Below are 11,670 nucleotides of genomic sequence, written 5' to 3'. Positions count from 1 at the left end.
ATCACAAGCTCTTCATGGCTACCTGCGTCATACAAAGATCACCTACAAGGCTTAAATGCTTTTCTCCGATGGACTGAGCTTAAGATCAAAAATCCCACAGGTTCGTTCAGTTGAGTAGAGCCAGTGAAGAGCAATGCCAAACACAACTCGCAGCAGCACCACAAACCTTGTCCACCCAGTGCCATTTCCACAAGACAACTTGGTGAAAGATTATTAATGGCTGAGTACAGCCCGTCACCATCAATGGACAAAAAAATCAGGGGCAAGACCCTTGCTGATGGTGGAAAATCAATCAATCAATCAATGGTATTTATTGAGCATACTATGAGCAGAGCACTGTACTAAGGGCTTGGGAGAGTACAATATAACAGAATTAGCAGACACATTCGCTGTCCATAATGTGTCTTGGGAGGGAGATAGACATTAATATGAAGAAACCCCTAAATAAAGAATTTATAGTTGGGCCTTAATTGCTTGAGACAAATGTCCTGTTGAAGCCTCTAGAAAAAGTACCCCAACATCAGTCAATGGTTTTTGACTAATCAATATGTGCAGAGCACTCTACTAAATGCTTGGGAGGGTACAGAGCTAAACAGTTGGTAGACATGTCCTTTGGCCACAAGAAGCTGAGTGTAGAGGGAGAGACATATGTTAGATTATGGGTATGTGCATAAATGATGTGGGACTGAAGGTGGGGGTGAATATCAAGTGCTTAAAGGGTACAAATCCAAGTAGGGGAAATGAGGGTTAAGTTGAGAAAGACCTCGTAGAGGTGTGATTTTAATAAAGCTTTGGAGGTGAAAGAAGAGTGGTGGTCTGTTGGATACAAAGCGGGAGTTCCAGGCCAGATGGAGGATGTGGGCAAGGTGTCGGTGGTGAGATAGACCATCTCACTGTATAGTGAGTGGGATTGAATTAGGGCAGTGATGTGAGTGAGCTGGGTTGTAGTAGGAAATAAATGAGATAAGATAGGTGAGAACAAGCTCAATGAACCCTTTTGGTAAGGAGTTCCTGTTTGATGCGGAGGTGCATGGATGAACACCGGAGGCTCTGGAAGAGAGGGAAAACCTGGACTTACTGGTTTTAACAGAGTGAAGTGTGGACTGGAGTGGGAAGGGACAGAGGCATGGAGGTCAGTGAGATGCCTGATGCAGTAGTCAAGGTGATAATAATAATAATGTTGGTATTTGTTAAGCGCTTACTATGTGCAGAGCACTGTTCTAAGTGCTGGGGTAGACACAGGGGAATCAGGTTGTCCCACGTGGGGCTCACAGTCTTAATCCCCATTTTACAGATGAGGTAACTGAGGTCCAGAGAAGTTAAGTGACTTGCCCACAGTCACACAGCTGACAAGTGGCAGATCTGGGATTCGAACCCATGACCTCTGACTCCAAAGCCCGTGCTCTTTCCCCTGAGTGTGTGGATCAGGACAGTAGCAATTAGGTGGCTAGGGAAGGGCAGATTTTAGCAATGTTGTGATGGTAGAACCAACATTTTTTGAAGACAGATTGAACATGAGGGCTGAATTCAAGAGATGAGTTGAGGATAATGGCATGGTTATGGGCTAGTGAGACAGGGAGCGTGATGGTGACTTTTCTTTTTTTAAATGGTACTTGTTAAGCACTTACTATCTCCCAGGCGCTGCACTAAGTGCTGGGGTAGATACAAGGTAATCACACTGGATCAGTGGTATTCGATTGCTCACTGTGTGCACAGCATTGTACTTAGGAGAATACAAGTTGTTGGAGTCAGTAGACACTCCTCTCCTTGTCTGCAAAAAACAAATGAAAACATTTCCAGTTCCAACATGCCAAATTATGACAAGATGTATTAATTACCAAGCCTTTTTCTTTAGCTAGAAAACAGGAATGGTACCATCGACACTGTTAAGTGGGATCTTTTTGTTTTCTTTTCCTTAAAATTGCCATGAACATCCCTGATGCAGGCTGGGTCTGCTTTATTTCTTTTTCATACACTCCCCTTTGCATTTTTTCTGGCCCTCAATTTATATTTTTTAATAGAAAAAACCTATTTCTATTTTAAAGAGTTGATTAATAAAGGGCAATGGCAATGATAAAAAGATCTTTTTTTCAGTGTGTTTAAATTATTAGAACTCTCCAGGCAGTGATTGCGACCATCTTAATACCACAATGGAAGGTGTTTCTGCTCCAGTTCCTGGTGGAGTGCACTGAGGATTGCCAGGGAAATCTGTCCTCAACTCTTCACTAGTGCGAGACACCCGACAAATAATGCGCAGGAATCAAGCAGATTGTCTGAGAGTAAACCTTGATGCCCCAAACAATTATCTATAACAGGAATGATTGTATCATTGTAACATCATAAACCAGCAATTTTAAGAGTGAAAAGTAACACGTTCTGAAATTAAAAATTGAAGGTATTTTAAATGGCTAATTTAAGCAAGCTGAACTTCACAGAACCATATACAAATTAATCTCCAAATATCTGACTGAATTTCTCAGAGGTTCTCCTTGATCTGATTTGAGGTGAGACTGCTATTTAATTAAGTTTGACTGAAGAAAACATAAAAGAAAGCATCAAGGAGGAGCAGATTTTTATAGCTTGTTTCAAAGTACATAAGGGCAGCATATTTACATATATTAGCATATACTATTTTCATAGATTTAATAAACATGAAGAACTACAACTGCTTGAAATGTATTTGTGGAAAGATGAAAAAGGCTTGCATAGCCAGGATCCTAAACAACTCCCAGCTTTCTCCATCCAAGCTAACTATGCCATTTTCTGTGGTCCCCGCGGCTTCTTTCTGCTTTCACTGTCTCCTGTTTCCATGCCAATAATTATCCCTCTGTATGGAGTTCCATTTCCCATGATCACACCCTGGTGGTTCTTAGTCATCTAGTGGTTTAATTATGATATTTATTCCAAACTTGTGTGTGTGTGTATCAATCCCATATGCAAACTCAAGTCCTAAATGTCTAGTATATGCATCTAAAAGTCCAAATTGTTCCGGTGTCTTTTTGTTCTGTGAAGGTCAGATTTGCCCTATGTCTCAAAACCTCCTTCTGCCACTAAATCCACTGAAAGGTCCCTTTTGGCAATTCCCTTTGTGGTCTACTTCAATGCTCTAATAATAATACTTATGGTATTTGTTATACGCTTACTATGTACCAATCACTGTTCTAAGCACTGGGGTAGATACAAGGTAATCAGGTTATCCCTCGAGGGGCTCACAGTCTTACTCCCTATTTTACAGATGAGGTAACTGAGGCCCAGAGAAGTTAAGTGGGGTTTGCCCAAGGTCCCACAGCAGACAAGTGTCTCCAGCACTTCTGTAAAGACATTTATTTAATTGTACATTCCATTTATTCTGATTACCCTGTAAATATTTTCACATCTGTGTTTCACAGTAAAGTGCCAGCTCCTTGTGGACAGAGAATGTAACATTTTTGTTTATATTAAGGACTTGAGGAGCACTGGTGCTCAATAAATGCTATTACAGCTAGTAAGAGCCCTCTAGAGTGTAAGCTCATGGGCAGGAAATGTGTCTGTTTCTTGTTCATTCATTCAGTCATATTTATTGAGTGCTTACTGTGTGCAGAGCACTGTACCAGATGCTTGGGAGAGTACAGTATAACAATAAACCAGTACCTTCCCTGCCCGCCATGAGCTCGCAGTCTAGAGGAGCTATTGTTATATTGTACTCTTCCAAGCACTTAGTACAGTGTTCTGCATACAGTAAGCGCTTGATGAATACAGTTGACTGAGTGAAGAAAACTACTACTAATAATAATGATGGTATTTATTAAACACTTATGTGTCAAGCACTATTCTAAGTGCTGGGGTAGATACAAACTAATCAGGTTGGACATAGTCCCTGTCCCATGTGGGGCTTTCAGTCCTCATCCCCATTTTACAGATGAGGTAACTGAGGCACAGAGGAAGTGAAGTGACTGGCCCAAGGGCACACAACCGAAAAGTGGCCGAGCCAGGATTAGAACCCCAAGCCCTTCTGACTCCCAGGCCTGTGCTCTATCCGCTAGGCCGTGCTGCTTCCCTTCAGTAAACACTCAACCGATGTTGGCTAATGTCATCCTTAAGGATAGGGCATTCCTGAATAAGAGAGGATCTAATGAAGAAGAGACACCATTCAGGGTGGGCTTGGAAAGAAGTGTTAGCAATCTGTAGAACTGGAAGGCAAACCTCTACTGAATATTCAGGCTAACAAATGGAGAATCCCCTAATGATGGAGTTACTGTGACTGTCAAGAATAGAAATGCCTCAGAGAGGCACTGGGGCAAACTTTACTTTCATCTCTGTACCGCTTTGCTTAATTTCTAAGTTCCTTGAGAGTAGGGATTCTGTCTAGATTGAGACTCCCAAGGGACAGGGATCTAATCTAATTCTCAACTGAATATTCTCTCCCAGCTTGACTCATAGGGAGAACTTCAGAAACGTAAAAATAATAATAATAATCCTAACACTAATGTATTCTCCTAAATGCACTGCAAGGAGTACTCGGTAAATATTATTGATTGACATATTTCAGAGGCAATTGCTTCTAATCTCGAAAACATTTCCCTTAATACTATGGAGTTGGAGTAAGGCATGCCTAACAATATCTTTATCAGATGGTGTTCTTAGAACATTATTATAACTCTCACAATTAAAACAGAGAATCTTTCAGCTCTAAGTACCTCCTGGGTTTTCAAAAGAAGTCGAGCATATCGTTCCATTCCTTCACACTTACCTTCTGATGGTATTAAGTTATCAATACCTTAGATTGTACGGCTCTGCCTTAGGGACCATAAATCTTTGGGAACATCTACCACACAATAAATAACTGTCAGGTGTGTACGCCCATTATGCATATATTAATAATCAGTCATGGCATCCATTCATTACTCAGTCTCGCCGTGGATTCTGCCAACAGCAGTTCGCATTATTTAGTTGGAGAGCGACTTTAAACCCAAGCCCTCTGAGCATTCAAAATCAGCTTTGTCCTAGAAATTGTCAGTTGGTGAAGAAACTTAGTTGCTTGCTAATCGTAACAGAATGTGCAAAGCCATAACTCTAGCATGTTGCTCATTTATTCCCACTTTTTTCTCATAGATTTTAAATTGTGATTGTATGTTCAACTGCTTCTGGACCAAAATGAGAAATTCTCATTTGAACTCATTAATGAGCAAAACTGAACCTTAGTTAGGGCTGTTTTAGGGCTAAGAGAAGCAGCATTGCCTAGTGGACAGAGTCCCGGACTGGGAGTCAGAAGACTCTAGGTTCTAATCCTGGCTCCACCACTTGTCTGCTGCGTGACCTCAGTTACCTCATCTGTCAAATGGGGATTAAGACTGCGAGCCCCACATGGGACAACCTGATCACCTTGTAGTAATAGTAATACACATAGTAAGCGCTTAACAAACACCATCATCATCATCACCACTAGGCCACACTGATTGGTTTTCTCTTCCTTCCTTTCTTTTTCCCTTCCTCCCTCCCCCCCACCACCCAAAACAAACAAAAAGTTTCAACGACCCATAGGCAGAAAGCTTCAAGTTGCCAATTTAAAAGTCTTGATATCTTGTAAGCTGCTTTTGTCACAGATATATGTCTCTCAGCAGACAGTTATTGAACACAATCAGAATTCATGAAAGCATTCATAAAAATCTCCTGGTATTATTCCCTTAACAAGAAGCTACATGATAAATCCTAAAACAACTATAGGCACAAGATTTAAGTGTTTCTTATTTCAACTTAGCCATCGTGTTTTGGGAGACCATTTTAAAAATGATATCAATCAATCACATGAGTACTTACTGTGTGTAGGGCACTGTTCTAAGCACTTGGGAGAGTACAGTATAAGGGAGGTGGTAGGAATGTTCCCTGTCCACAGTGAGCTTACAGTCTAGAAGGAGACAGAGATCAATATGAATAAATGATAGATACATAGGTGCTGTGCGGCTGAGGGAGAGATGAATACAGTATGCAAATTCAAGCATGAGGGTGGTGCAGAATGAGGGATTAGGAGAGGGACGTCTTCTTGGAGGTGATGTGCTGTAGCAAGGTTTTGAAGGTGGGAGAGTGATTATCAGAGATGAAGAGGGACGCTGTTCCATGTCAGAGGCAGAAATGGGCCGGAGGTTAGCAGCCAGGTAGATGAGATCAAGATATTGTCAGTAGGTTGGCATTAGAGGAGCAAAGTGTACAGTCTAGGTTGTCATGAGAAATCAGGGGGCAAGATGATTGAGGGCTATAAAGCCTATAGTAAAGAGTTTCTGTTTGATTCGGAGATGGATGACAACCACTGGATGTTCTTGAGGAGTGGGGAAACAGGGACTGATATGGAAATATGTCGATGATAATAATGTTGGTATTTGTTAAGCGCTTACTATGTGCAGAGCACTGTTCTAAGCGCTGGGGGAGACACGGGGAATCTTCATCCCCATTTTACAGATGAGGGAACTGAGGCACAGAGAAGTTAAGTGACTTGCCCACAGTCACACAGCTGACAAGTGGCAGAGCTGGGATTTGAACTCATGACCTCTGACTCCAAAGCCCACACTCTTTCCACTGAGCCACGCTGCTTCTCATGATATTAAGATGATATTAACTGTGCATGATTTTCATAAATTGGAAACCCCTTTCCTGATTGTTGATGTTAGAGTAAAAAGTATTTGTATCCTAAATGGGATATAGTAGAGTTTTGAAGTGGATCGTGTAGGCCGTGTGGAACCTATAACAGCCAACCCCAACCCTGCTGATGGAATTCAAAGGTCCAGGCTGCATCCTGTAAGTGTCAGTGCAGTTCTTACCATGCTCAGCTCTAAGTGCGGAACGGTGTTCCTTGGGAGACCCGCAAACCGCAGCTCACAGCAGAAATGGATCAGAGACAAAACTGGAAAGTGGCAAACTTTCATTCATTGTCCCCGGCTTCAAAAGTGCTCCCCTGATTTTTCTCCCCTCTTTTTCTGCTTCAAACCTCTTGAAGAGTCTTGCCTGACACAACTGGGACTGGTTTGGCATGGCTGAATATGGTTTTCTGGAGGAGAGAATTTCCTTGCCCTTACTAATGAAAGGCAGTGCTTGTAGTACAGCTAAACTTCTGCATCTTTGGACCATCTCCTTCGTGGTGGGTTAGAAAACTGTCATATTTTTTTTTCTAGGGGTTGGCGATGAAGCTTAAATTGCCCAGATCCTCAGGACAAAGTTGGCACAGAACTCCCATCCCCCATTACCTGTTTCAATGACATTCTCGTTTTAATAATCAGAAGCACCAAATAAATGTAGTTCCTGTTCTCAGCAAGAATTTTCAATAGCTACAAATGGCTCTCATAGTAAGACAGCTCAATACAAAGAACAAATTACCCACCATGGAACCTATCCCAAATAAGATACCCCAGTATTTCATTTCTATTTGGGGCAGAGCGAGTTTCAAATTTACCCATTTCTGAAATTGCTTGTCAGGCTTGATGCGGCGTGGGTTTTTGGTTCCATCAGCAGAGGTTGTCCCGTGGCAGCTCTAATGCTGTCGTTCCTTGGAAATGCATTTTTGGTGACACGGAAGCAAAACGAGACACGCTGTTCTTGCTGCCCTGGTGCCCCAGTGGTGCTGCGGATGATTTTTGAGGTGCTTTTTGACCCTGAAATCTCATTCGGCAGTATGGGCTTGTCCAAATCTGGGGAAGAGAACGACTATTGATTTCTACTTGGGGAAAGGTAAATGGCCCAGGTAAAGTGGATGGAACACCGAGGTCTAACAGAATGTCTGTAGTCACTCCTTCTGGGCTGCAAGTGTCTCAGATTGTAAAACAGGCAGGAATGGTTCTAATCCATCTGAGCTAATAGTAGCTGCCTCTTTAACATTCTCTTTATAACACTGCTGCACTTTAGAAACTGGAGAACTATTGGGTGGTTTAACATTGCTGCTTTCTCTTTCACTTGGTTTTATTTTCATATACCTGTTCAAAAGAGAGGAAGAGTTGGTAATTTAGAGAATAGGTTTTAGGAGTTGGGAGACCGGGGGTTTAGTAATAATTATGTTGGTATTTGATAAGCGTTTACTATGTGCAGAGCACTGTTCTAAGCGCTGGGGTAGGTACAGGGAAATCAGGCTGTCCCCCATGAGGCTCACAGTCTTAATCCCCATTTTACAGATGAGGGAACTGAGGCTCAGAGAAGTTAAGTGACTTGCCCACAGTCACACAGCTGACAAGTGGCAGAGCTGGGATATGAACCTATGACCTCTTACTCCCAAGCCCGTGCTCTTTCCACTGAGCCACGTGTGCTTCTGGATATGTGGTCCTGGGAAAGGCAATTAACTTCCCAGTGCTTCAGGAGGAGGAGGAGGAGGAGGAGGAGGAACTCCATCTTGGTGAAGGACACTGAACCAGGTGCTTGGGAAGTCCAGAATAACAAAGTGATGCATTCTCTCCCCACAAAGAGCTTATGCTCCAGTTTCTTCCTTCGTAAAATAGGGATAAAATTCTAGGGACACAAAGTGGTGAAGATGAATGAGTTTGGTTGTTTCTATTATTCAGTTTCCTTCAGAGACAAAAAACAAAGTAGTAATAATAGATCCCAAAAAGAAACAGACTGGCTTTAATCCTCATAGTTTGTGGTTGAGAAGAATGGATGCTCTTTTATATTGCACTCTTCCAAGTGCTTACTACAGTGATCTGCACAGAATAGGCTCTCAGTAAATACAATTGATCGATTGCAGTTCTGGATGATTTTATAGGTCTGAATCCAACTTTTAAGCATGTATGGCCTTCTCCAGGGGATGCATATATAGAAATGTATATTAAAACAGCCACGCTATCGCTAATTGAAATACAAGCAATAAGATCCACCACCGTGATTCCCTTCCTGTCCCTTCATTTCAGGAATCTATTAGATTTTGCTTTTATCTCTTCAAGTTTCTAAAGGCCTGCTCTTCCTCCTCTAGGGGATAGAGTAGAGTTTTGATGTCATGATCAAGCAATCAATGGCATTTATTGAGCACTTATGTGCAGAGTACTGTACTAAGCACTTGGGAGAGTACAATACCGGAGAATTATCAGAACAGAGCTTGATCTGAGTAATGGCGTTATTCAAAAAACGTCCCTTACATGGGATTGTGCAGATGGAGTGGGAACTGGGAGATGATGCTCCCTGCTTGTAATGCCGCACCAGAGCCAGAAGGTTGAGCCTGGTGGGGCAGTAGTTGACGACAACTGGAGTGAGCAGCTTTGTGCGTTTTCCAGTACCCAAATTCCCCTTCTGAGCATGATGGGAGCTTTTGTGCATCTGGATGATAGGCTTCTGAAAGTGCCAGAAATTCCCATTTGTGATCTGGAAAGGCTATTTCCTTCACAGGGGCAATGGTGAGCTAGGCAGAGGCTGCTGTTGTCACCACAGAAGAAGAGGAAGAGAACTCCTCAACAAAGGCACTCGATAAATGCTACTAATAATAAATAATCACGGTATTTAAGTGCTTGCTATGTGCTGGGCACTGTACTAAGCACTGGGGCAGATACATGCTAATCGGGTTGGACACAGTCCCTGTCCCTCACGGGTCTCACAGTCTTAATCCTCATTTTACTGATGAGCTAATTGAGGCACAGAGAGGTGAAGTGACTTCCCTAAGGTCACACGGCAGACAAGTGGTGGAGCTGAGATTAGACTCCCAGGCCCGTGCTCTCTCCTCTTGGCCATGGTACTTCAGTACTGATTAACTGGACACCACCAGATAGGTCCCGCCTTAGACATTTCAGAGAGAGGACCAGAGCCCCTTGGTTAGAACCTACTAGACTGTAAAATTCTTGTGGGCTGGGTTCATGTCTATTGACTCTTAGTACTTAGGACATTGCTGTGCACACAGTAAGTGCTCAATAAATACCACTGACAGAATCCCAAAATCCTAACTCCCCTTCCCAAATCAAGATATATGGACACTTTACTGAATCTTGAAGATAATTTTCTTGTTCATGTATGAGCATCCGCTGTATAGGAGAGTTGGAAGAAGGGGGAAGGAATATATCGGAAGACTAGTGATCCTCTCCACCCTTGCCACTCTTCACAGACTGAATTGAGGGTTGCGTATTGTTTTACACAGATCCCTGCTGAACCTCTAGAGACGCCATTTATTTCAGGCAGGGCCAAACAGATTAGAATAGTGTAGCCTAGTATCAAGATTAACAGGACAGGAAATGAGGAGATCTGAGTTCTAGTCCCAGCTCTGACCCTGGCTTTCTGTCTGACCTTAGAAAAGTCACCAAATCTCTCTGGGCTTCAATTTCCACATCTGTGAAATGGGGATAAAAGTACCTACCTCTTACATCACAAGAGTATTAAGGAGGAAATGAGGTAAGTGATGTGAAAATGCTTTGGAAATCCAGCTCTTTCTTAGTATATTAGAGCTGGAGATATTTGGAGTCATCTAAACTTCCACCCTCCCCTTGTTTTCTTTCCCTGAGGGTGTTTCCCGGTTTATCCTCTGTTTTCTTTTCCTCCATCCTGCAGCAGTAACTGTAACATTGAGTCAAACGCCGACCCAAGATCCTTGAAATCCACCTTGTTTTGGATTTCTGGGAACAGTCAGCCTTTATTTTGCAGCAAATTAATTCTAGTAATGAACACCCAGCCCAAATCTTTGCAGGTAATTAGCAGCTCTGATTACCCTGGAGCCACGGTCAATTTCTCTTGGAGCTGCAGGCAGATCAGAGAAGCAAGCCCTGTGATTTTTAGCACATCTCGAGTTTAGGTAAAAAAAAAAGTGTGGGCTGCAGGTGCAAAAAGTGTTGCCGAAAACATTTTCAAGGTATACTCCTTGGGGAACAAGGACTGTAATGGTGTGGCCGAGTCAGTGAGAAACCTCAGAGCTCTGTTTGCAAATGAACTGTTGCTTTTGCAGTTCTGGGAAAATCTTCAGCAGTTTTTGGGCAAGTGACTGCAATTTTTTTTTCATTTTTTTTTTTTTTTTTTGGCACTGTAGTTTCATACCAGCCCAATCGTGGATATTTTCCTCTAACAGAAATTAAGGGCAATTCGATGAAGAAATTGCTTGAGATTCATTAACGAACATATCATTTTCACATTGTGACTTCTCATTAAATACACAATTTAATAAAACATCAATGGTTTGGTGGGCAAAGGTCCCTCTAAACCTGTGAAGGGATTCTGGAAAGAGGGAAAATCAAGATGGTTAAAATCATTACCAGAAGATTAGTCTATGCATTTTTTAAAATTTTATTTTGAGACCATCGGTTCTTACATAAACATATCTTTAAAGCAACTTGGTTAATGGGACAAATGGTCTATGTTTACATCCTTTTAACATCACCTTGTTGGCATAACCAATCTCCCTCTGCTCAGGGCATCATGCACAGCATACATCTGACACCTTGGAAATGATGTCTCAAGTGAACCTAGAGGCTACTAAAAGTAATTTGAGCTCAAGAAGGTGTCTGGAAAAAGGAAAAATGAAAATGGTAGTCTTGAAAGACGGAAATTATTCTTGCTCAACTTAAATCTAATTCAAAATGGATACAGCTCCAGGGGAGAACGGCAACCACAACTAGGATATTTTGTATAATAGAAAACCCAGACATGGCCATTTAATCAAATAAAAAATGATGGTGTTTGGAGGCTCCCAAATGAATAACAGCCAAGTGCCTATCCGTCATAATTGGGGCTGAACGCATATTTATGAAC

This window comes from Ornithorhynchus anatinus, chromosome 6 (genome assembly GCF_004115215.2).
Source record: "Ornithorhynchus anatinus isolate Pmale09 chromosome 6, mOrnAna1.pri.v4, whole genome shotgun sequence".
NCBI lineage: Eukaryota > Metazoa > Chordata > Mammalia > Monotremata > Ornithorhynchidae > Ornithorhynchus > Ornithorhynchus anatinus.
The sequence above is the reverse complement of the archived record's forward strand: the minus strand, read 5'-3'. Positions refer to the sequence as shown.